At 47.2% G+C, this 26,654-nt stretch overlaps 1 long non-coding RNA gene across 1 annotated transcript in view; it reads right to left on the bottom strand.

Moving 5' to 3' along the window:
• LOC138304252 (uncharacterized) overlaps positions 1–26,654 on the bottom strand; it is an 86,662-nt gene that overhangs the window by 34,102 nt on the left and 25,906 nt on the right. The window contains exon 2 of the long non-coding RNA XR_011205526.1: positions 20,629–20,856. This is a non-coding gene — a long non-coding RNA (uncharacterized lncRNA). The remainder of the gene's footprint in view (positions 1–20,628; positions 20,857–26,654) is intronic.

The following is a 26,654-nucleotide window of genomic DNA, read 5'->3' as shown; positions in this document are numbered from 1 at the left end:
ATTCGAAGGGAAAACGCTCACCTCTATACACTCCACGAGGAACGAGGCCACCATAGAACCGGAACTCCAAATCCTACCGGCGCAGAAGACAACGGTGAGTACTGCACCTACAACACAGGGGAGGGGGGAGGCAGAAAAACAGGGACACACACACGCGACACACCCACTCCCACCCTCACCCACTACAACACACACACTAATGCATACCAATACATCACAGTTACACCCCCCCAAACCCCCTGGAAGAATGCAAAGACAAAAGGAAATTATTCTAACCATAGAAATATATTAAAATACAGCACTCAAAAATATATACACACTAAAAACTATTATATACACCAAATATACAAGTCCAGGCATTGTACCAGGCATTGTACCAGGCATTGTACCAGGCATTGTCCGTGGACCACTGGGCCCAAATTGCATGGGCAAAGCCCACACCGGATACATGACCTAAACTGAGAGAACACTGCAGGGGCATCAGATAGTAAAACTACAGGCACCTCAGGGGGAAGGAAGGGGGGGCACCTCAGCCGGATGAGTGCACGACGCCAGATCCTCGAGGGGGCTCCATGCCCACTGGTCAATCCTGGGGAGTGCAAAGCCACAGTCTCTCAAGTCTCTACAGTGGGTGGTCTGCCCACTGGTCAATCCTGGGGAGTGCAAAGCCACAGTCTCTCAAGTGGATGCATGTCTCCACTGGTTCTGGAGGGGGCCTGGTGCCCAGAGTGCTTCTTCCTGTGCAGGACAGACGGAGTGGATGCATGTCTCCACTGGTTCTGGAGGGGGACTGGTGCCCAGAGTGCATTGTGCACCCCTGCCCGACATAGATGTGGCAGTGCCCCTGCCGCTCATGGGCCAGTGGTGCTTGAGATGGAGGGCCCCTGTTCAGCGGTGCTTGAGATGGCGGTGCCCTGTTCAGCGGTGCTTGAGATAGCCGTGCCCTGTTCAGCGGTGCTTGAGATGGCGGTGCCCTGTTCAGCGGTGCTTGAGATGGAGGGCCCCTGTTCAGCAGTGCATGAGATTGTGGTGCCCTGTTCAGCCGTGCTTGAGATAGCCGTGCCCTGTTCAGCGGTGCTTGAGATGGCGGTGCCCTGTTCAGCGGTGCTTGAGATGGAGGGCCCCTGTTCAGCGGTGCATGAGATTGTGGTGCCCTGTTCAGCGGTGCTTGAGATGGAGCGCCCCTGTTCAGCGGTGCTTCAAATGGCGGTGCCCTGTTCAGCGGTGCTTGAGATAGCCGTGCCCTGTTCAGCGGTGCTTGACATGGCGGTGCCCTCATCAGCGGTGCTTGAGATGGCGGTGCCCTGTTCAGTGGTGCTTGAGATGGAGGGCCCCTGTTCACCGGTGCTTCAGATGGAGGGTCCTGTGCAGCTGTGCTGGGCCTGGCAGGGTCCTCATGGGCCATCTGGGCTGGGCCTGGCGGGGCCCTCCTGACCACTTGTCCTGGGGCTGGCGGGGCCCTCCTGGGCAGCTGTGCTGGGGCTGGTGGGGTCTTCATGGGCAGCTGTGCTGGGGCTGACGGGGTCCTCATGGGTCATTTGGGCTGGGCCTGGCGGGCCCCTCCTGGCCTCCTGTCCTGGGGCTGGCGGGGCCCTCCTGACCAGCTGTGCTGGGGCTGGTGGTGGCCTCATGGGCAGCTGTGCTGGGGCTGGCGGGGCCCTCCTGGCCAGCTGGGCTGATGGCGGTGTTGTCGGGCGTGCTGCCCTTCCCAGACTTTCCTGCTCTCCTGTGGCTCTTCCCCACCTTGGCCCGTGTCCCAGCTGCCTCCACACTCCCGCCGGGACCCCTGGTAGGGTTTTTTGTGCCTGGTGTCTTGACCCTCTCCCGCCGGGCACTGGCCATTTTGGGATGTTTCTCGGGGGGGCTGGCTGTGCTCTGGCTCCGTGCCAGACTGGCTTCCCTGGTGGCCGGTGCACTCCACACACCCTGGACAAAGCCCACCACCGGGCCCGGTGATGTAGTGGCTGAGGTGCTAGCTCTGGTCCTATGACATGGACGGGGTGGGGGAGGTGTGGGAAAGAGGTTGAGTTTGGCCAGGAAAAGTTTTTTGGGAGCAGTGGGACGGGTAGGTGGAGGGGGTATGAGAGTGGAGGAAGAGGTTGTGGTTGTAGGAGGTGTAAGTGTGGTGGCTTCGGGTGCAGGTGCTTGGGCTGGAGGCTGTCGTGAAGTGGATGGCTGTTGGGTGGGTGGCTGCCTGCGTTTGTGTATCTTGGGAGGTGGTGTCACAGACACACTGGGAGAGGACACAGGGGATGTGTAAATGGTAGTGGGGGTGGTGACTGCACATGTGCGTGGTGTTCTGGTGTGTGTGCTGCTGAGGGACGTAGTGGCTGAAGATGTTGTGCATGCAGGTGTGAGTGGAGATGTGACAGGGAGGGAGGAGGGAGACGTGGAGGAGGGGGACACAGTGGAGGCAGTGGGTGTTGTTATGTCTGCATGGGGATGATGCTTGTGTGAGTGCCTGTGGGATGTGTGGTGCTTATGTCTGCCTGAGCTTCCCTTGGGTGTTGAGGTGTGTGCAGGCTGGTCTGATGGTGTGCTTGGGATAGGCAGAGGTACAGGGGATTGGGTCTGGGTGGAGGAAGTTGGAGGGGGGAGGCTAGACACAGGGACAATGGCTGCCATCAGTGCTGAGGCCAGAGTCTGAAAGGCTCGCTGAAGGGCCGCCTGACCAGAATGAATGCCCTCCAGGTATGCATTACTCTGGTGCACTTCCCTTTCTACACCCTGGATGGCATTCAAAATGGTAGACTGCCCAACAGTGAGCGACCTGAGGAGGTCAATGACCTCCTCACTGAGGGGAGCAGGGGTGACTGGGGCAGGGCCTGAGGTGCCTGGGGCGAAAGAGATGCCCACCCTCCTGGGTGAGCGGGCACGGGGCAAACGCTGAGTGGCTGCTGGGAGGGCGGTGCTGGTGCGGGGGGTGGCGGCTGAACCTGTTGTTACGGGGGGCACAGATGTTGCCGCCACCACAAGGGAGCTCCCATCAGAGGACGAGTCCGATTCGCTAATGTTCGCTCATGTCCCCGCCGTGGAGCTCCCCTCGCCCTCCGTCCCACTGGTGAATTCGGAGTCCGTTGTGTGGCCCTCCATGGCCATGTGGGATGCAGCTCCCTCGTGCTCCGGTGCCACTGCTCCTCCGCCTGATGATGCTAATGCACACATGAACAGGAAGACCACAAAAAGGGGGGGGAACAGAATAAAGACATGTTGAGTGCATGCATTACCGCTACAGTTGGCAGACAGGACAGACACAGAAGCCCCCTGCACTACGCCGTGCACTTGGGGTCCACTTTGCAATCCCTGTGACATGGCCTACAAGGCTATGGACGACATCTGCACACATAGATGACACGGGGCCATGATTAGCTGTACTTGGCACCCTACAGAGGTGGGGGGGGCCACAGGGCCATGCCTTACGGAGGGGCCTAGACTACGGAACTCGCCCTGGCCTAGGGATACTCACAGCCCTCCTCCCCCACCCAGACACCTCCACTGCGCGCAAAGTCAGCTGAATGAGTGTGTACTCACCCCCTTGTGTCTGCTGTGATGCCCTCACACGCCCATCCAACTCGGGGTAGGCCACCGCCAGGATCCGGAACATCAGAAGGGTCAAGGTTCGACGGGCACCCCTCCCACGTTGGGAGGCCATCCCCAGCTGAGCCTCCGCCGTCTTCCTGCTCCAGCGGCGAATGTCCTCCCATCTCTTCCGGTAGTGGGTGCCCCGTCTGTGGTGGACCCCCAGGGTCCGGACGTCCTTGGCCATGGCACGCCAAATATCCGTTTTCTGGTGGGCGCTGACCTATATGAAATGTACAGGGGGAGAAGAAAAGTCATTACCTTCTGCACCGTCAATGTGAGTGGCCCCCTATCCCTACCCTTGCCATGTGGCACATGCACTCACGTCGTTTCATGCAAGCCTCAATCTTCCCCCCCCCACATCTATCATCCACCCCACTCCACACAGGCATAGCCCATACAGCATGCTCCCAGTGTACTTACCTGTTTGTATGGAGGACCGTAGAGTTGCGCGTACTGGGGGAGGACCCCATCCACAAGTTTCTCCAACTCCTCCGATGTGAAAGGAGGGGCCCTTTCCCCAGTCGCATGAGCCATTGTCTCTTCCAGACCGAGGTCACAGCAGCACTTGCAGTGTAGGTCCTCTCCTGTTGAAGATCAGGTATCGAGTGATTTAACAGATAGAAAATGGCGGTCACGTCCGCGGCGGTGCGTACCGCCACCACCGGCGTACATCGTCATTGGCTCCTGAGACCCATAGGCTCCAATGTTAACCAATGCAGCATTGCGCTGCGCTCTTCGACCACCTACCGCCACGGTCTACAACGCCAGCGCAGTTACCTCACATCCCATTGTCACACTTTACAGGTCAGGCAGCTGCCATTTCAGGGGCCCACATGGCTTACTTTTTACTGCGTCACACATACCTAGGCCTTGCCTCCGCACTCATACAAGCCATTCTGTGGATTAAGATTTGTGTTCTGTGCAAGCTGTGGTTACGTACCTCTGGGATGTTTGACTCTGTGCTCGCTGTTGTCCTTCATAGGCACCGTCCGCTGGGACATGTGAGGAGATGGCGGCATCCTCCGGTGTACAGACCGCTGGTGGACCTGTCGACAATGGAGGAGAGACATGTCATCCTGACATACGGGCTTGACCGTGCCACAATTCAGAAACTGTGTGCCCAGCTGGAGCCAGACCTGATGTCAGCTATCCGCCATCCCACAGGAATCCCCCCTCAAGTGCAGGTGCTGTCAGTACTCCATTTACTAGCAAGTGGGTCATTTCAAACAACAGTGGCCATAGCATCAGGGATGTCCCAACCTATGTTTTCCAACGTGTTGTCCAGAGTTTTGTCTGCCCTGCTGAAACACATGCGGAGCTACATTGTTTTTCCTGAGTTGGAGGATTTGGCAACAGTGAAAGGTGATTTCTATACCCTGGGACATATCCCCAACATCATAGGTGCCATTGATGGGACCCATGTGGCTTTGGTCCCCCCCCCCCCCCCCACAGGAGTGAACAGGTGTACAGGAACCGGAAGAGTTATCATTCCATGTTCCCTGGCTCAGTGCATGACGCCTACATCCTGCGGAATAACAGCATCCCTTATGTGATGGGTCAACTCCAGAGGCACCGTGTGTGGCTAATTGGTGACTGGTTACCCCAACCTGTCATGGCTACTGACCCCAGTGAGGAATCCCAGGACAAGGGCAGAGGAATGCTACAATGAGGCCCATGGGCGAACTAGGAGGGTGATCGAGCGGACCTTCGGCCTCCTGAAGGCCAGGTTCCGCTGCCTCCATATGACAGGTGGATCCCTATTCTACTCACCAAAGCAGGTGTGCCAGATCATCGTGGCCTGCTGTATGCTTCACAACCTGGCTTTGCGTCGCCAGGTGCCTTTTCTGCAGGAGGATGGTCCAGATGGTGGTGCTGTAGCAGCTGTGGAGCCTGTGGAGAGTGAAGAGGAGGAAGCAGAAGAAGACGACATCGACAACAGGAACACAGTGATATAGCAATATTTTCAATGAAACACAGGTAAGAATACAAACCGCTATACTACATATACTTAAACACTACTACCTCCACTGTCTGTCCTTTTCACCCAGTGTATGGTAACTGAGTTGTCACTTTCCCTTACGATTTCAGAGATGTGGGTCCCACTGTGTGACATCTGCTTTGTTTCCCCATGGACTACAGCTGTGTGACATTGGTATGTTGGCATCACAATGTAAAAAAAATGTTTGGCACTGTAATTACTGATACATTTTTTCAAAATCACAGACAGACTCCTGATTGTTTTGTGCAATAACGGTGTTTATTTAAGTGCTCAATATTGGAGGGGGGTTGTAAATTGGTGAGGGGTGATGGTGGAGGAATGTCCATGGCAGAGTCCAGTCTATTAGTCTCACAGGTGCATTGTCAAAATGGGTCTGGGAAGTGGACCTGGGGCAGTTTAAGGATGGACAGGGTGACAAAGTGGGACAGTGGGATGGCAATCAGGGTGGTCTCATTTCTTGGTGGGGGTCTTGGCATATCTCTCTGTCTTGTTCCTGGATCTCAGGGACCGCTTGTGGGGTGGTTCTCCTTCTGCAGGGGGTGGGGTGCTGGTGGCCTGTTGGTCCTGTGGCGGGGCCTCCTGTCCACTAGCGGAGGTGGTGGGTAGTTCTTCGTCCATGCTAGTGTCAGGGGCCCTTTGTGGTGCCACAGTGTCCCTCAAGGTGGTCACAACCAGATTCAGCACCCCTACGATGGTGCCCAGGGTGGAGATGATGGCTCGGAGTTCCTCCCTGAAGCCCAAATACTGATCCTCCTGCAGGCGCTGGGTCTCCTGAAACCTGGCCAGGACCGTTGCCATCGTCTCCTGGGAGTGGTGGTAGGCTCCCATGATGGAGGAGAGGGCCTCGTGGAGAGTGGGTTCCCTGGGCCTGTCCCCCCCATCGCACAGCAGCCCTCCCAGTTCCCCTGTTTCCCTGGGCCTCTGTCCCCTGGACTGTGTGCCCACTGCCACTGCCCCCAGGTCCCTGTTGTTGTTGGGGTGGTGGGTTAACCTGGGTTCCCTGTAGTGGTGGGCACACTGCTGATTGACGTGTCCTGGTGACAGAGGTATGGGCCCGCTGGGTGGGTGCTGTGCTGGTGTTTCCAGAGGGGGGAAGGTCTGTGATGGCCTGTGCCAGTGTGAGGGGAAACGACTGTCCCGAGGACCCCGATGGGCCGGGCTGGTCATCTAGATCCAGGTCGACAGAGCTGCTGTCATCACTGTGGGCCTCTTCTGGGGGTGGAGTGGACATTTATGGACCCTCCTGTGCGGTGACGTTGCGTAGGGGTCCTGCAGGGGTATAAAGGCATGATTATTGCATCTGTGTGTGCCATGGTGTGCAATGGGTGGGTGCCCGTGTAACCCAGTGCTTGCATTCCTGTGTGGGGCTTGTGTGATGGTGGTTTGGGGGGGGTATGGGTATGTGCAGTGGGCATGCTTTGGTGATGGGTGTCCATGCTTTGCGGTTGCATGCAGGGCTTTGTGTTGGGATGGGTGGGTTGTGATAGTGGGACATTTGCAAGGAGTAGGAGTGATTGGGGTGAGGGTGGGGGTATGTGTTGGCATGCAGGTGGGGTGGGGGGATGAAGTAGTGAAGATGTGACTTACCAGAGTCCATTCCTCCAGCTACTCTGCCGAGGCCCTCAGGATGCAGGATCGCCAAGACCTGCTTCTCCCATGTTGTAAATTCTGGGGGAGGCGGTGGGGGTCCGCCGCCAGTCCTCTGCACTGCAATCCGGTGTTTGGATACCACTGAACGCACCTTCCCCCGTAGGTCGTTCCACCTCTTCCTGATGTCGTCCCGATTTCTTGGGTGCTGTCCCACTGCGTTGACCCTGTCGACTATTCTGCTCCATAGCTCCATCTTCCTGGCAATGGACGTCTGCTGCACCTGTGATCCAAATAGCTGTGGCTCTATCCGGATGATTTCCTCAACCATGACCCTGAGTTCCGCCTCCGAGAACCTGGGGTGTCTTTGCGGTGCCATGGGGTGGTGTAGGAGATGTGTGGGGTGGATTGTGTGGTGATAAGTGTGGTGATGTGTAGTGGTGTGTTGTGTGAGGTGCGTGGAAGTTGTGTGGGTGATGCTAATATGTGCGTGTGGGTGCTCGATTGTTGTATTTCGTGTCTCTCTCTGGCCTTCTCTCTGTATTTTTTGTCATAGGAGTTTGTGGGTGATGTGGGTGTGTGTTTTATATTGTATTGGGTGTGTGGGAGTGGTGTGCGTATGTGTATCAGGTGTGTGTATTTCGAATTGTCCAATGTGGCTGTGTTTTGTAAGTGTGTGTGTATTTTGAGCGCGGCGGTGTGTACCGCCAATGGAATACCGCAGTTGAAAGACCGCCGCGTGGATTCGTGTGTCGTGATAGTGTGGGCGTATTTCTGTTGGTGTGACGGTGTCGGTTTTGTTATCGCCAGTTTATCGCTGACCTTTGGTGTGGCAAAATTCTGTGGGTGGCTGTATTTTGGCGGTTTCCGAGCTGTGGGTCATAATGACCGTGGCGGTTTACCGCGGCCGCGGCAGTGTGTTGGCGGTCTTCTGAACGGCGGTAAGCACCTTTTACCGCCAATGTTGAAATGATCACCTATGTGTTTCCCTAACTGTACAGCGACAGGACTTGACTGGTAAATAGTCTCCTGTGCTGTCAAACCGAAGGAGGGCAGACAGCTAAACAGGTCTTCTTGCCAGGGTGCCTGCTTGCTTGAAAGAAATGTAGATGTGTGCAACTAGTTTATCTGCAACTGTAAATGGTGTTACCCGGTATTGGCTTTATTTGCCGGAAGCACTTGAAGCTTCTTGATGACACGGATTTACTGTTTTTTGCATCTTATGGCAAGGAAGTTGCCAGTTGAACTGTGAATTGGGTCCTTTTAAAGGATAGTTATTGAAAAATGCATTATGTACTCCCTGGGTATTACTAAAATCTATATTTTGAAAGCACTTTTTTTATCTTAAACCTTTCTGCGCATTTTGTTAATGGAAAATCATGACTTACATATTCACAGTGAATTCTGTCACACACGGGGAACGTGTAGGACTAAACATACATGTCACTACTCTCCACTGCACTAACCAGGATTAGATTCTGCGGTTCTCTGGTTACCGACACAGACCTCTGTAGTGCATTTAGGGCCAGATGTAGGAAGCTTTTTGCATGGTGCAAACTGCGTAAATCGCAGTTTGCGCCATGCAAAATGCCCATCGCGATGCTCATTCACATTTTGCGAGTCGGTACCGACTCGCAAAATGTGAATGCGACTCGCAAATAAGAAGGGGTGTCCCCTTCCTATTTGTGACTCGCATCGCGATGCTAAATTGCTTTGTGACCGCGAACGTGGTCGCAAAGCAATTCGCAGTTACCACCAGTGTCACACTGTGGGACCCCTTCCCCTTTGTGAATGTTGCCAACATTTTTTTTTCAGAGCAGGCAGTGGTTCAATGGACCACTGCCTACTCTGAAAAAACGAAACCAAATGGTTTTGTTATTTTTTTTGTAATGCAACTCGTTTTCCTTTAAGGAAAACGGGCTGCATTACAAAAATAAAAAAACTGCTTTGTTTAAAAAGCAGTCACAGACATGGAGGTCTGCTGTCTTCAGCAGGCCACCATCCCTGTGAGTGCAGGGACTCGCTATGGGGTCGCAAAATGCGACCCACCTCATTAATATTAATGAGGTGGGTCTTTGCGACCCCATAGCGATTCGCAGACGGTGTCTGAGACACCGTTCTGCATCAGAATTTGCGATTCGGATATTGCGAGTAGCACCGACTCGCAATTTCCGAATCGCAAATTCTGAATTTGCTACATCTGGCCCTAAGTAACAGAAGATTCATAATGTACGACAGTGCATTTCCCACTGATTAACTTAACCTGCATTTATTTTTCATTTAAGCTGTACATCATTTTCTATGTAATTAATGGAAGGTGCAAGATCGAAAAAGGTAACAGAATATTATTATTTTTTTTAGCCACACCTATGGCCCGTCCCCATGCTCACTCAGCCCATCCCAATTGCGCGCAGCATCACATTCCCCATGCTTTTTTTAATGCACTTCGACCGCTTTATGTATGTATTCATTGCACACCTGAACATGACCCATCTACTGTGCCAGTTTAAGGTCTGGCATTGACTCACAGTTTAAATCTGTATGTTTGAAAATTCTAAGTAGGTTCATCATCTCGCCTTTCTTCACATCAACATTGTTGTTCCATGAACAAAGTTTAACAGTCTGATATTTTAGGTCAGAATCTGATGAGTTCCTGATGTATGATCAGTTAGATTCCCAATATGTCTGATCGGTTTACTGCACAATTTGCATCATGCGCGCCCTTATTTTCAACAGCCACATAGCAGTAGACACGGAAGGAGCTGCAGTTAGCACTTCAGTCAAACTTTGCTGGGTTTGCTGTAAATCTCGTAATAAATCAATATATGAGTGCTGGTAAGGATTTTCGAATGTAAGCATGCTATTTCTTCGCTCTATCACTCTGTTTGCATTTGGTGTGAAGAGGTGAGATAACTAGAGGTCTACCATTTTGGTAAGTTCAAGCAGTTTTGAAGTGAAACCCAGGCCCTCATCTCAGTGAAAGGTATACGCTCCACCCATTTCTAATAAGCAAAACAACCCTTTTGCAACAGCGCAAGCAACGGTTTGGGACTAAGGACAACCCCATATCAAGCGACTACGTGATTTAGCTGTTACCAATATATATATTTATATTTATCAGCTTGAGCTGGCGAATGTGCTCAATATAAATCATTTAGAATAGGTGATCTACTTTGGTAGGGTGCATTTGAGGGGGCCTAACTATTGTTGAAGGCTTCGTTACTTGGCAGATTCTGTATTGTAATACATACACCTGAGTTGAGAATATACACATTTCAATCTGTACTTCCTCTGTCTCTCCAGCTGTTGCTTGTGCTGCTTAAAAATCCCTATTTACATGGTTGGTATATTGTTTGTGACAATGAAAAACCTGTTAGAATAGACACTTCACAATTGCTTTCTGTTGTCTGTTTCCTGTGTAGCAAGGTTTGGCTTGCCCTCCCAGGTCATTGTGGCTGCTGTAGGCGTGTGTGCATAGCTAAAAACACTCAGGTGTGTCAAAGCAAAATAGTTTAAAAAAAAATGTGTATTCTTATTCTTTTCTTAACATTATTTTTTCCTTTCCAGCAGTACAATCTTGTGTCTACAATTAATTTCCTGACAAAGTGATTTCACTCATGTAAAACTCATCTGAAGAGCATAGCGGGTGTTAGGTGCCCATTTTCCGGCAGTGTAGCATTCAGGCCCCAACCCCTCCTTCGCTGTCTTCCCACAGCATGCTTGTGTGAAAATTCGATATTCCTCCATTCAAGAAACCAAATCGAAATTTAAAATGCTTGTGGCCATTTGAAAACAAGTATTAGCAAAATTAATAGATCTCACCTATGCAATATCTATTGGCTTTGTCATTGCTTTTTTAGACATGTTGTAGAGCTGCGTAGCTGATGTGCAGCATGGCTGAAGGTAAAAAAAAGCACTATAATGTGGTCAATGCTGGCAGATCTTGTGTAGACAAGACGTATTGGCTTTGCTAATTCTTGTTTCTTTTGAGGTGGTCAGTGGAGTGTCTCTCACAGGGGTGCGCACATCACAATCGTATGAACTGGGTTGAGGAACTGGAAGAGGAGGTGATATCCATCACACCTCTGAGTCAGGTGCATAAGGTAAGATCAGAAGTGCCCTGTTGAATATGGTGAGAGGCTGGTATAATTCTCAGCACCTCAAGCTAATTGGCAGACCAGCATGCTCAGTAAGACTCCAGCCTGCTGCACATTTAAGGCCCCTGGGAAGAATGTGTGAGGGAGTTTTGAGAAGATGGCAGCTGAAAGTGAAATTGTGTGTTTGAGAGCAATATGGGATGTCCTTAGCTCCACTAATCTACATCCATTTTTATGTTTAAGCTGAACAACGCATCTGTCACCCGATCTTAAGTGGTACACAAAAAAAGAGCTTTCAAAAGCTTCGTCTCCACCCATGTCTTGGTTTCTGTGAGTACAGTATTTGTTTGGGCCGAAGTTGTGTGCTTCCACTGAAGAGCTTGCTTTTATTGCACTTTGTGGCTTGTGTCAATGCTTATACTCAGTACAGCAGGACTGAACTGGTTATGGTTGCAAACCAATAATCATGACTAAAGGCCTGATCTGTTTATTGTGAAATGTTATGATAAAGGCAGTAGGGCTGATGCATTTATTGTGAAAAGCATTTGTTAACATGAGTCCTCTTAGGGGTGGATTGTTATTACTCTTTATTAAAAGCAGACAGAGATGGATTTTATTTCCTGGAATCTCACTCATATCTGTAGTGAGCAAGGGTGTTGCTGCTGGTTAACCCTGTGACAAACCGTGGGTTTGAAAGATTTGCTCTTTGACAGTCCTTGTGAGGCCCTCTTAGAAGAGATAGTATTTTGCTTAGCCAGCTTTAATTTTGTAGACCTCTGTGCTTGTATGACTGTGTTGTGTTCATAATGGTTGTCTTGTAGGAAAGTTTACGCAAAAAAAAAGTAAGCCTGAGTACGTTATGGTGACAAGCTTTAGGCCTGATTTATGCACTGGGGAAAGTTATGTTCAATGCTGCATATTATGAAAAGTTATGATAAAGGCTATAGGCCTAGTTTATATATTGTGAAAAGGATTTATTAAAGCTGGTAGGGTTTTAACAGTGGATTATCACATTGTCTTACAGGCTATAGGCAGGTATTGTGTTACATGTTACCTCACAGATTACTGTAGTAAGCAAGGATCTTGGTGTTGGCCATGAACTCTGATAATCCCTGGGGGTTCTTGTTCAGCCCTATTGAGAGGGGTTTTATATTGCTTTCAAACTGTATTTTTCTGCATATTTGACATTTTATGTGTGTATGCATCATAGTTGACAGTGTATGTGCTCTTTAATAGGCTTTTGCCGGTTATGACCTTAAGCCAATGGTAAAGGCTTTATGCCTTATCCATTTACTGAAAAAAGTTATGGCAGATTTCATAGGTTTGATCTGTTTGCTATGAAACATTATTACAAAGCCAGTAGATCTGATTTACTTACTGTGAATTGAATGTGTAAATGTGATAGGCTTTTAGAAACTATGGGCAGGAATGTTGTTACATGGAATCTCACAGATTACTGTAGAAGGCAAGGGATTGGGTGTTGGTGATCCACCTGAAAAAACTTGAGAATACAAATGTGCACTATGATAATCCCTACTAGGCCATTTTAGGAGAGATTTTATATTGTTTTAAGAACTGTATTCTTGTACACATTTGCAATTATATTACTGTATACGTGACAGTTAACTTGTTGAGAAGGTCATGCCCAACATAGGAGGTCCGATTTGCTTATATGACAAGCCAATGATAATGGTAAAAGGATTGATTGTTTGTTATGAACAATTACAATAAAGGCAGTAGGTGTGACATATTTATTGTGAAAAGCATATGTTAAAGTCAATAGGTCCTTAAGGTGCATTGGCATCACTCTGTATTAAAGCTAACTGATAGGTATTTTATTACATGGAATCTCACTGATTATTTTAGTAGGCAAGGGTTTTGGTATTGGTTATCTCCCCAGACAAACCATGGGTACAGAATATTTGTATTGTGAGCATCCTTGTTAGGCTGTATTAAGAGTGGTAATATTTAATTTTGCTCGTAATTTTCTACATACTTGTAATTTTATGGCCAGCACACTCACAATTGTGTACTCTACTTTACTTTACATTCAAAGAAGAAATATCATACACCAAGATATCAATCCTAGACCCATGCAACCAACATTGTACCCCAGTACAACCAACATCATATCCAGTGCATCCTCCATAAAGCCACAACGCCACCACCATACACTAACACACATCCACTATCATACATTCAAACAAACATATGGTAGCATATGCTAATAATTCAATGAAATTCCATAGAAACCTAAAGTTGAAAGAGGGGGGGCGTGGCTAACTGCCGAAGATGGCGGACGTTTGACTGCGGAGCTCCTGACCCGGGCCCGCCACAAAGAAATTACTCGTGCAGGAACAGGGCCTTCGAAGCGGAAAGAGACTCAACGCGAATGTGGCTGTGACGGGTGACAAATGGCGAGAAACTGAGACCTGGGGCGGGGCGGTGCCAGCGTAGCCAGGAAAAGCAGTGAGCTGGGCCTGGAGTGGGCTGGGCTCGCCTTGAGCCAGCGGCCTCCCGTGCACGGAGGCGGATCGGGACACTGAGGTTGGTCGCCGATGTGCAAGGGGGTCCCGTGTGAGTGCGGCCTGAGGCGGGAGCATCCTGGTGGTACACAGACTTGCCCCCCCTCCCTTCTCCCTCCTCCCTCCTCCCTGGGGTCAAGATGGAGTAACGCACTGGCCATGGCCCAGGGTCGGGACGGTGTGCCGGGGGCGGGAATTGACAAAAAACATTGTCTGGCGGCGATGAGCAGAGAAGTGTGCCTGGCGCGCTGACACGGTGCTGTGGGAGGATGGCGACTGACGGTGAGTGCAATCAGAAAGGGACTCGCTGGGAAACCTAGACAGCAGCACTGCCTTGTCCTTTGGGCCTGAGGGAGGGACCCAGCAGCGGGGGCAGCACGGCACCACAACGCAACATACGGACCTAGGCCCCACCGGATCATAAGCCCCTGGGGCCTTGCCTGACGGTGTGGCACTCCAGCCTGGGGAGTACATAGGGCTGGGGGCAGCCCAGAAGGAGCCATTATGGTACCCCCCCACTTAGGGGAACAGCGAACTACTGAGAGACCACCCCCGCTGAACTAAAAGAGTGGGCCGCGCGAAGGGGAAGCACCTAGATAGTGCGGGAGCGTCAATGCTGGAGAACCGTGTGCTGGCCACTGCACTGCCCCCGCTAAATAAATTGGACATTACCCTGAAAGAAATTTGAGAATCCCGGTTGGCAATAGAACAGAGACTGGGTTCTATCACTGCTGAACTTGTCATCCCAAAGGATGACCAGAGGAAATTGGCGGACAGAGTAAAGCAAATGGAAATGGACTTCACTGCCCTCCTGCCCAGCCACAAAGACAGCAAAAATGCAATCCAAAAACTACAAAAACAGGGCGGCAAGAGAGGCGGACCCTATCATGGTGGATAATGCTCGGGTGTCTCTGTATCTAGATTACATGTTGATGGTGCAGAGGCGCAGAGCCTCCTTCCAGGCAGTAAAGAAACTACTCAGAGCTGAAGGGCTATCCTACACCCTCATGTTCCCGGCCCGGTTACATATCACGCACAACCAAAAAGATACATTTTTTGAAACACCTGAACAAGTATGGGACTAGTTAGACAAGACATTTCCGCACTCGGAAGACAAGGAACATCTGGGACACCCGCCACCGCGACAGGCTGACTCCCACATGGGGAAGGACAAAATCAGCGCCGCCAAGCATGAAGGGACACGGGACCAACACTCTCGCAAATATTGGAGAGTCAGAGAGCAGCAATACAAACAGCATACTCAATACAGAGAGATGGATCTCCTCCTCCCAGCATTGCTTCCTCAGCAGACAGCACGGTAATGTCCGACTCAGAGGGCGGTATAGCTCTTTTCCCTTTGATCACCCCCCAGATGGCACACGAGTTGTGATCGGTTTGCTGCCATGAGTGCCTGCTTCGCTGCTAACGGGGGGCAATGGAGAAATGTACTGGCGAAAGAGAGTCACCTGCCCTGACTGGAGAATGACATAGAACGGAGGGGAACTGCTATGAGCCACTGCATCTTTGTGTTGACACATGGGTAACTAGCACAAGGAGGTAGAATCAGCTGTGAAAATGTTGTGTTATTGGGAGTGGCAAATTGCGGACACCCTCCGTCGATACATGGGGCCCTACCTCTTTTGGAGAATGTATTGCCTATAATGAGTGGTGGGCCCGGTCGGTCGAACACTCTGACCAATATTTAAAGCGAAATACGTTATCAATCACAAAAGTGACATGTATAGTTTTTATCTCACACCACCCCCATTGCAAAGGCTTCATTCTATAATGGTCACAACATGGTTTCTTTATTGTTGTTCTTTACAGGTTCGGCTGAGTCAGTTCTGGCTCAGCCCAGAATTGGAAGCAGGTTGAGGAAATGTTTACTGTATTGCTATTATGACATCGACACCATTAGTACAAATAAAACAAACGGGGCACGGCAGAACTATGTGGATCGGGAGAAAGAGTAGGATGCTAATAACATATCATGTTGTTCACACGTAATTACAACATTATCACTTGGAATGTACGTGGAATGGGCTCTATCCATAAAAGACACAGAATATTAGCCCAATTGAACCGTCGTACTACACATATAGTATTTCTACAGGAAACGCACCTAACCACCCAAGAGGCAGTTAAGTTACGCAAAAAATGGAGAGGACAGTTATTTCACACATCGTACTCTGTATTCGCTCGCGGGCGGCTACATGGATTAGAGATTAATTATAACAAATCTATAGCATTCTTGTTCAATAGGACAGACATAGGAGAGACCATTACTTTTGGTGGCACACCAATACAAGTAGCCGAGAATACCTTTAAGTACCTCGGAATTCACATACATAGAACCCCAGCTGATTTATTCAAAGGCAATTTGCAGAGGGCGATTACTTCACTCAGGTTGCAGGTCCAGTTCTGGATAACGCTGCCGCTGTCCATTGCGGGTCGGCTCGCACTGGCAAAGATGGTGATGTTACCTCGCATTATGTACTGTTTCGTAAACCTGTCAGTAATGGTCCCTATGGCCTATTTTAAAACACTAAATTCTATCCTACAAGACCTTATCTGGGGGGCGGGCAGACGCCGGATAGGCTTAGCGAAGCTGCAGATGACTGCAGATCAAGGAGGTATGGGGGCCCCAGGTTGCAAAGCCTACTGTATAGCGTGTCAACTGCAGTGGCTAACATACTGGTTAGCTGGACGCAATTTACATGAAATAGAATTTACGCAATCCATGCTCGACAGAGGTCGACTCCATTGTCTGCTATGTCCTAGATTCCGCTCCCCATAAGGGCTGTCGCTCTTACTACGAGTGGCCCTACAATACTGGAAGCTTACCCTCAAATACATTACTGACACAATTCCTTATGCCTCAAATATCCCGTTACTGGGACTCCCCACGAACGTTGGAATACTGTCCCACAGTAGAATACAGGTGTGAACACAAGGAGGAGCGGATACTATTGAGGCGCTGTTCAAGGACAACCTGTTACTCACATATACAGACTTGACTCATGAACACAATCTGCCCACCTCATTATTTCTGTTATATGCGAATATCAGATGCTATGCCAGGGATCACTGGGCACCGGATGGAATCGAACCCCCCACACATGATTTCATCTATGCAATGTACATCATGGGAGACACTTGATTGGAAGGCTTACTAAGGGCCTCAGGGTGCATTTATGGAAACCCCTCACACCTCTGAGAACCAAATTGGGGGGGGGGACACAAGTAGAGAACTCTCAGACAAAGAGTGGTCCTATATATTGACATGCCCAAAACAAGTTTCCCATAATACTTGATTTAAATTCATACAATACACCACATTACATAGAGCATATCTTACACCACATAGACTGCACATCTTATTCCCAAAGTTGTCACCAACTTGGCCGAAATGCAAAGCAGAAGAAGCAGAACTACTCCATATGCTGTTGACCTGCCCTAGCATCACTCAATACTGGCACTACATTGGTACCATACTGGAGAAGGTGAGGAGGAGGAAAGAATGGCGGACAGCAGAGGCGTGTCTGCTTGGTCTCTTCCCACATACAAAAAAGGGGAAGTTGACGTCACGGTTTGCGGACTTGGCCTTGATACTGGCAAAGCGCCTATCTAGACGCTGGAAAGCAACAACCGCACCCTCAGTGATGCATTGGAGTACAGAGGTGAAGGAGTGGGGCGCGGCAGAGAGCGCATCCCTCTGACGGGAGAACAGAGGTTTACAACGATGCCCCATAGCATTAGAATGGGATCCACTCATAGAAGCCTTTAAAAACACCTGCGAAAACGACACGAGGAATGGGTAAGGACATGGCTGCTGTCAACCACATAGTGCTGGGCCTTTTATAATTCACAAGTATGGAATAGAAATAGCAGACGCAGGACATGACGGCAAGAAGAGCATAGTTCCATAAGATATCAGCAGAAAAAAGTTACTAGGCCAACATCTGACACTGATCCACATCATAAACACATGACACATAACAAAGACCTAACGCTAAACAGTATTGCAATGGTGCCCACCACACAAGACCTCAATGTCAAGTTCATGGGGGGAGGGGAATGTTAATGGTTATTAGAGGAAACATAAGCAGTTATAGAAGTTGTGCATGTTATGGACAAATGACTAACCTGTATGGTGGATCCAAAAAGACCACACAGGTATATGATATATGATAGTAAAGTCGAGCAGATATATAAAATGACTGTACTTTGTCTTGATAGGGATCCAGTACAGAAGACATGCTTTCCTGTAAGGTGTAACGTGTAAATTGTTATCTCAACTGTGACGAAAAACAATAAAAATGTGTTTAAAAAAAAAGTTGAAAGTGTGTTAAGGTTGACTATCATGTTGAGTGTGGCTCGCAACAAAAACAAGCATTACATTATACAACACATCATATTCAATATTATAGATAGTACTTTCACACCTTTCACCTAATTGGCCCCTAATGTAAACAAGCATGTGCAATGAAATGGGTCTCACGTATTTCCAACAAGTTAATTGTCATCTTTTGAGAACAGCACCCACGAGCAAAAACAAAAAAAACATGAGTGGAAACTGAGAAAACACGACATAACAAAATAAAATAAAGTTAGCTTTAATCTAGTACCTCCATCGGGTCAGGAGCAGCGGGCGGGCACTAATTAAGTTGAAATCAGTTAGTGCTTGATCCCTGCGCCACACCGAGGAAAGGAAATGATGGTAGACATGCCTTGGCGAATTACGAGGCTATAAAGAAGAGTGACACGCAAACAAACAAATGGTGAGCGACAAGAGGCCTCCAAGGGCCAGATGTATCAAAGCTTTTTGCATTCGCAAACAGTGCAAATGCCCGTTTACGAATGCAATAAGCCATTTCAGAATGTATCAAAGGCAAATAAGAAATCGCAAATAAGGATTCCTTTTTTGCGATTTCTAAAGCACATGTAAGAAGCAATTCCTTAATGCGAATTGGGCATTAAGGAATTGCTATTTACCACCAAGTTGAACTTGGTGGTAACCATGTGCAAATTTTAAAAATGCTTTTAAAATGCATTTTTAAAATGTACATGTAAAGCACACATGCCCTTTTGGCATGTGTGCACCTTACATGTACTAAAAAGCTTTTTGGGGTGCAGCAGAGTGGGCTTTAGGCCCCCAGCACCCTGGGATTTTGCATTTCCAAAATTTCTATTTCCAGTTAAAAAATCGCAATTTTTGGAAATGCAAACAATTTGCAAATATGGGCCTACAGGCACATAGGTGCGAATGGGGCCGGTATCGCAATTTGCGATTCGGTAATAGCATTTGTGATTTTTAAATAATCGCTATTACCGAATCGCAAATGTGATACATTGCATTTTGCGAATCAGAAATAGCGATTTCTTAAAATTCGCTATTTCCGACTCGCAAAAGGCATTCTTGATACATCTGGCCCTAAGACCTTTGCTGATCACAACAGCGTCTCGCATACGAGACGCATGCACAAGTGCATGCACTCGTAGGCTCGACCCTAAAAATAAATGTCAACATAACCTCCTATACACTCTTTGTAACATCAAACAAATCTTCACACAAAAAGTGAAGTACGATGTCTAAAATATCATTAATTGAATGTATAATATTTGCACGTGAAGAAGTCATTGTCCTGTAAAACAGGATCAAAGGACTGTTGGCTAGATTGTAGCAAGTTGAAGTGTTAACCACAGAATAAATTGTTAGTAAAGAAGACTTGATCACACAGTTATTCAGAGACAATCTAAGTACTCGTGCCTGTGTACATGGTTTGGGGTTCATTGGATTAGTTGCTCCCCCTACGCTGCTGAGCACTACTACTTAACTTGGGCGATCAAAACTTATAAGCAACAGTGTGCTGAGTGCACCAACATTAATCCTGCCACCAACTCTCTTGCCTCAAAAGTAAATACAGTACCTTCATCAAATTTGACCCTGCTGCAATAAGTAAACATTCTCTTAACCCCCCACCACTATCATTTACGGGGTCAAAAATTACTGGCCGTCCAGAGATGGATGAAAAACTAGATTTCATGTACATTAGTAGGGAGACTAGAAGATTTGTCAGAATTAGGATTACGCCTAAGGTTTTGTGTCATCATTCTGTATATAGAGATGGACACCCATGTTATGAAATTTAAAGGGGGCATATATAAGTTATTTAAGAGGGGGCGCAAAATAGAACCTTCTGATAATTCCCATTTGCCGAGGAATAAGCAGACTGAGAGATACATTGATACGCCCGCCAACATATGACAAGGCCCGCTCCCTGATATATATATGCACACAACCACATTGTACACCAGAACACCTGCCATCATGTCTACACAAAGAAGTTCATATACCAACTCAAACACCAACATAAATCAATACACTATTGTACACCTGCAGACCCAATATCATACACCAACCTATTCATCATACATCCATGCAAACATTATACCCCAGTACAAACAGCATCATATTGAGCATACTCTGCATGTGGCCACACTGCCACCAACATACACCAACACATTAACTGTCATACATCCAAACAAACATTTGCCAGCATATACCAAAAAGTCAAAATAATATCTAACACCCCAAAGTTTAAAGGGGTTCGTGATGACTGATATGTTAACCGTGCCTAGCCACAAAAAGAGCGCGAAGAAATTAAATTCAAAAGTAAAGATGAAGAGAAGTAGGTCTCTTTACTTTCTAGTCGAGCACGATTTAGGATTTGACAACCTTCCCCGGTAATAACCGGCACTTGACATACAAAATCATTGCTATTAGGTAAATATCTGCCTAGCTGTATTACAGTTTTAATGTTTAATGAACACTTACCCTGGTGATTAAAAGAAAAACATATTTTCTTATGTTGGTACCCCAGCACGTGTTTGACACTGGAGATGGTCTTGTTCCACCAATCTGTGGGCACTATTGTTCAGTGCAATTCTTGTGCATCACTTTGGTCCATGTTTTTTGTCTCTCTCGGGCTCCTGTAATTCCGGTCTCTCACTTGGCGACTGGAAGATCTCTCTCACGAGTATAGTGACTGTTTTCTGTCAATGCCTAGTAAAAAAACATTGTATTAAATAAATTACTCTGTATTTCCATCTCTTTTCTTTTAAACAGAGTTTTCGGTATTAAACATTTCATACATGTCAAATATAATAAAACAGTCAGATTCGACCACACAGAACATTTGGTGGGAAGTACATTATGGAATCACTTTTCTGTATCCTGTTTTTTCATCTCTTCTAGCCCTAAAGCAGTCATAGGACAGGATGAAAGACATGTTGGCTGGGTTGTAAGCTGTTGAAGTGTTAACCACAGAATAGAGAGTCAATAAAGAAGACTAGGTCACACAGTCATACCGGGATAATCCTATGTGTGTGTGTAAATACTCGCGCCCGTGTATATGGATTGTGGGATTTTGGTCCCAATTTGATGATCATTGGAATGGCTGCTCCTTCTATGCTGCTAAGCACTGCTATCTAATGTGAGCGATCAAAACTGGTAAGCAATAGGATCCTGAGGTTTGGCAACAACTCTCTTGCCTCAAAAGAAAAGATAATACCTCCAACTAATCTGCCCCTGCTGTACTAAGTACATGTTAATTTAACACGACATGCGCTCTTACCAACATTAAATGAAACGTTCCACAAACAAGAAAGTACCACATCTACAATGTCATTCATTGTATTTTTAATAATTCCATATGGCAGGAATCTAAAGTTTAATGAATAACATAAAATATCTTAATCCAATTATACAAAATACTGTTCCACACTGGAATCTAAGCATAATTTCAAACTATTCCAAAACTCTACTGCTATCATAAACGTTATTCAAAGTCAAACGTTATTTGATACACAAAATAACAAATAAAAATGCAATATGCCAAGTTTTCAAATATAGTAATTACATTTATGAAAAATAGACCCTAAACTACAAAAGACCTGTAATAATCAGTATACAGAGTACTATCATTCACTAATTTATACGGATTAAGTTATAACTGATAACACCCTGTCAACATATTAAGGCATCATGCAATAATTTCCCATATGTCAGATATAGGAAAATATAAAATGCATCCCTCCCACAAAAAAATAATTCTGCAATTACCATTTCTAATCAGTTTGACTCCTGCTACTTAGGAAGCAATCAAACCACTTTTAACACATTCATAAACATACTCAGTCATTCACATCTCATATTTACCTTTCACAAGTGACAGCAGGATGGGAGTTAACACTGATTTAGTGCAATAGGTTTGGGTGATTAAGTGAAGGGGCTAACTCAACCTTTTAATTTCATCCCCTTATTGTATCTGTGTGGTGTAGCCCGGTGGTTCCCAAACTTTTTCAACCCGTAGCTCCCTTGACCTATTGGCTGTTTACAGTGGCTCCCTATTTTGTAACTTTTTTTGGCAGCTGGGGGGATGTAAGCCCCACGTTGGGAGTATTTACATTTTTCTCCCTGAAATAAACTGGGATGAAGCCCATCAAGGTATTGTAATCATGGATGTAATCCTATCCTATCCACTGCAGAGCCCCATGCAGTGTCAATGACTGATTGAAGGGAGACACGGTTGTTCTCAGAGAAGTGAACTGTTACTGCATTGTGATGTAGTGCTCTTTAAAGAGGTGTGTCTTTAGTTCGTTCATGAGCAGTGTTTGTGAGGCCTGATAAATACAGCAAATAGGTTTGAGATCATGTGTGTATTGATAGAGAAGGTCTGTGTCTGCTGTCTAGGTTTTTTTTTATTTTACACATTCTTGCCTCCTGTCTGATGGTAACAGGCTGTCCTTGTTTCCTTGGCAGCATGGTCCTTGTACCTGAGGTGTTTGTGTCCAGAGTGAAACCACGTAACTTGGTGTTGTATGATAGTTCACATCTGAATTCGAACTGGTTTATGCCACTGACTCAGACTTGGACTAGTTATTGCTTGTTTTTTCTTGGCAGATAGCTTCAGATCTGTGCTGAATATCCAGTTGTGAATGAGGAGCAGGCATTGCTTGTGGTGTAGAATGCCTGAAGCAGAGGACACTTATGAGTAATATCACCTTTCCCCAGCAGTGCCCTGTGAGTACTAAGGCTGTAGTAGTGACCCTTCCTGCTATGTACCCCACAGAGCATTGAATGCTAGCTTCCTCACGCAGCATGTCTTTGATATAGGACTCAGCAGTGTGAGTTTTGTACGAGCACTCCCTGGTCATTACTGTCACCATAGTATTGTGACTCCTCTGTCCTGCCACCAGTGCTGTAGGACCTCTACAGCATTATCTTCATTCAATCAATCAATCAATCAGGGATTTGTAAAGCGCACTACTCACCCGTGAGGGTCTCAAGGCGCTGAGGAGGGGGGACAGTGTGTGGGGGGGGGAGGTGCTGCTACTGCCCAAACAGCCAGGTCTTGAGCAGTTTCCTGAAGGTAAGGAGGTATTTGGTCTGGCGCAGGTGGATGGGAAGAGTGTTCCACGTTTTGGCAGCAAGGTGCGAGAAAGATCTACTGCCGGTTGTAGTTCTGCGGACGTGTGGGACGGTTGGTTGATGCCGGGTTGGGGTGTAGAAGGAGAGTCTTCTGTTGAGTTATTCTGGTCCGGTGTTGTGCAGTGCTTTGTGAGGATGGGTGAGGAGTTTGAAGGTGATTCTCTTGTTGACTGGGAGCCAGTGCAGGATTTTCAGGTGGTCTGTGATGTGGCAGTGGCAGGGGATGTCCAGGATGAGGCGTGCGGAGGCGTTCTGGATGTGTTGCAGCCTCTTCTGGGGTTTGGCCGTGGTTCCTTCCATCAGTAACCTGCGATGCTGTAGGAAACCAGCAGTGTGAGCTTCCTCTGAGCAAGAGATGGGCAAGCCAGGTAAGAGTGGAAGCTTGCTCCAGTTGAATATCTACTCTGGCCCTGCCATTCCCCTTTGGAACTAGTAAGCCTAAATGGAGCTGGGCCCAGCACCCCAGACAGTGCCTCTATTCCTCCAGAATCTATTTTTTAAATGACAAAAAACACTGAATACAGGACAGCTAAGTGGAAGCTGTAATTCAAATGAAGAACGTGTATTGAACACTCAGTTTGTAGAGCTTTAATCTGAGCACCGCCTCTCTGGGATCTCTTGCATCTGCTATTAACAGGACAGCGGAATTTCAGGCAAATCGTTTTACTTCACACTCTCGTTTTCCTTGGCCAGCTGATTTGAAATCGCTGTGAAGTAAGTTTGTTCAGGGTTCACGCTATACAAAAACCAAACTCTTGTATACAACTGAAATATGCTTCACATACATTAGTAGGGCTGGCCATGTATATAGTGGTCTTGACGTTTCATGCTCACAGATGGCAACGTCATTAGGGCATACTATATGTCAGTAAAACTGCATTGCCACAGAGAGCATAGAGAGTAAAAATAGTCAGGATTGGCTGCTGCTAAACATGACAGAGGCCTCTCAGATCACGAAAAGGAAACCAATTCTACTTTAAATACTACCAGGACATATTTAAAAGCATCTTTCCTGTCAAGCAGCAAGGCAGGGTTTCAAATTATTCTGTGCTTTTGCATAGAGATGGCTTGGAAAAACAGGTTGGATGTAGAGAAAGATGTGGTAGACAGGCTGTGGTCACACAACACATTTATTAGTGTTTCATTAGGTCAAACACCATTTGCAACGATGAGACAAGGAGAAACTAATTCAAAGTTAGTAACAAAGTGGTTGAAGAAGAAGATAAAGAGGTGAGAAAGGATGTGAAAAAATGCAGAATGTGAGGGTTGATTGTGAAAGGTGATTGGCGAAGCCAAGAGGAGTAGGACAAGGATGACCCAAGTTCAAGGACTTAATAAATGAGTAGGAATTGGAAAACGGCTGAAGCAAGAGCAGAAGAAAAATGGGAATGAGAGTGCAGTTGTAGAAATAAAAGAAGACAAAAACGGGTGCACTGGGGTCACGCAGATGAAGGACTATGAATGCGAGGCGCGTTTGAGAGTCACCCAATGTTGAAAGTTGACTGAGATTATGGAGCTGGGAATGCTGAAGTGGTGTGTAGTGGTGTACACCACGTTTAAGCAAAAAGATCAATGTGCTATGATTTTGGTTTAGAATTTGTTTTTAATTTTAATGGCAGGCATGTACATCAGCCTCTCTTATCTAGGCAGACAATGGTGTAGCGGGGTTAGTGGACTTCCATGTTGTTGCTCTTCACGCATTTGTCTATAATCAATGTAATGGTGAGGTTATCCTTGTATTGTTTCTTTTGCCCCTTCTTTGTTTTGTTTTTATGTTGTTAAAGTTTTGTATAAAGATCGGGATGCATTATATGGGGACTGTAACCTTAAGACTCTGGAACTCCAGGATGAGGTATTAAAAAAACGACCACAGAGACTTTCATTGAGTCACTTACAGTGGGCTTGCTGTGCGTCCATGTGATGCCACCCTGGGAGTTACATGGCCAAACAAAACCAGCATTTGCAGTGCAATGGGCCTCGCTTTTGCTCGAGTTACAGCTATTAGCATTGTAAATTCCTAACTGCACTTTTCTTGGCACATACTGTAAATTGAAAATGAAAAGTAAAACAGTTGACATAAGCAAGCCAATTCAAAGCTCCACGCCGACCATGAGCACGAAGGAGAGACACAAAAGGAAAAAGGCCGCCATGAGCATGAGCTCGAAGGAGAGACACAAAATAAAAAATAAGTTTGCTGCCAGTCAAACGTATGGGCAAAAGTGCAATTATCAATGTAATAGGGTTGATGGCAAAGTGGTAACATAACTGTCCTAAGGAGGGACAAACATAAAGCATTTACCAATGATAACAAAGGATTTTTGTTAGGCAAGCCCATGAAAGAGTGATAGAGATGGGCATGCAGTGGACGTGGTTAAAAGCCTAGATAGATTACAACATGTCAGAGCGCTTGTGCACTGGACCTAAAAAACTGTTTATTTTTCGTTGGAAACTGTCCGCTACTTGAATTTCACTCTAAAAAAAGTTACAGAGATTTAAAATGACTTCAAAAAGCAGCGGGACTATACAGCAGTTTGTGAGATCAGTAATAAATGCAGTAGAACCAAGGTCTGGTAGGCATTAGCCAGTGACGCAACTGGAGCGACAACACTACCAAGGTAGTTGGGAGCACAGGGATGTGGAGCAAACCCTCTGTTTACATGTGTGGACATGGTCGGGGCCCAAGGCCATGTGAGTAAGAAAATAATGGGGGTGTGCCCTCCAGGTGAGAGGTGGGAGTAATGCGTGGATTGCCAGCGGCACACACTGAAACACAAATATTGTGTCCTGTCTGGTTTTGTATAACGTGCAGCATGGCATCCAGCTTTGCCTGCCCAGACGATACGACATTGGCAACGAGCCGAGGAAATCCTTGCCTGCAGCCCCCATATAGTGCGGGTAAGAGCACTGCCCCCACATCTGTCGGTGCTGCAGAGGCTCGCCCACATTTAAAGCCGGTAACCTACCTAAGGCAAAGACAGATTCAACAAAAAAAAGAAGGCAAACACACAAAAAGGAACCTCCCTAAGACAGAAGCAGATTCAACCCCCCAAAAAAGGAGACAAATCCAAGGCACAAAGACTCAAAAAAAAAAAAAAGGAAAAGCTGTGTCTCACTCACCAACAGTGCTAACCACTTTCACACAAAATGGCCACCATACCAGCCGTTGAGCCTTTCGTCATTGAAGGTGTGCCATCTGCCCAGGCATCCAGATGGAAGGCCTGAGTGGAAAGAGTACTGTTATTCTTCGAGGCCACAAAAGTAGAGAAAGCACAGAAGAGAGCAATGATCCTGCACCTCAGAGAAAAAGACATCCAACGAATTTCCAAGACAATCCACAAAGCCACCCCAAAAACCCACCTCACGCTGCTCGC

The sequence above is a fragment of the Pleurodeles waltl genome, chromosome 7, assembly GCF_031143425.1.
Source record: "Pleurodeles waltl isolate 20211129_DDA chromosome 7, aPleWal1.hap1.20221129, whole genome shotgun sequence".
NCBI lineage: Eukaryota > Metazoa > Chordata > Amphibia > Caudata > Salamandridae > Pleurodeles > Pleurodeles waltl.
This window is presented reverse-complemented; position numbering and strand designations above follow the sequence as displayed.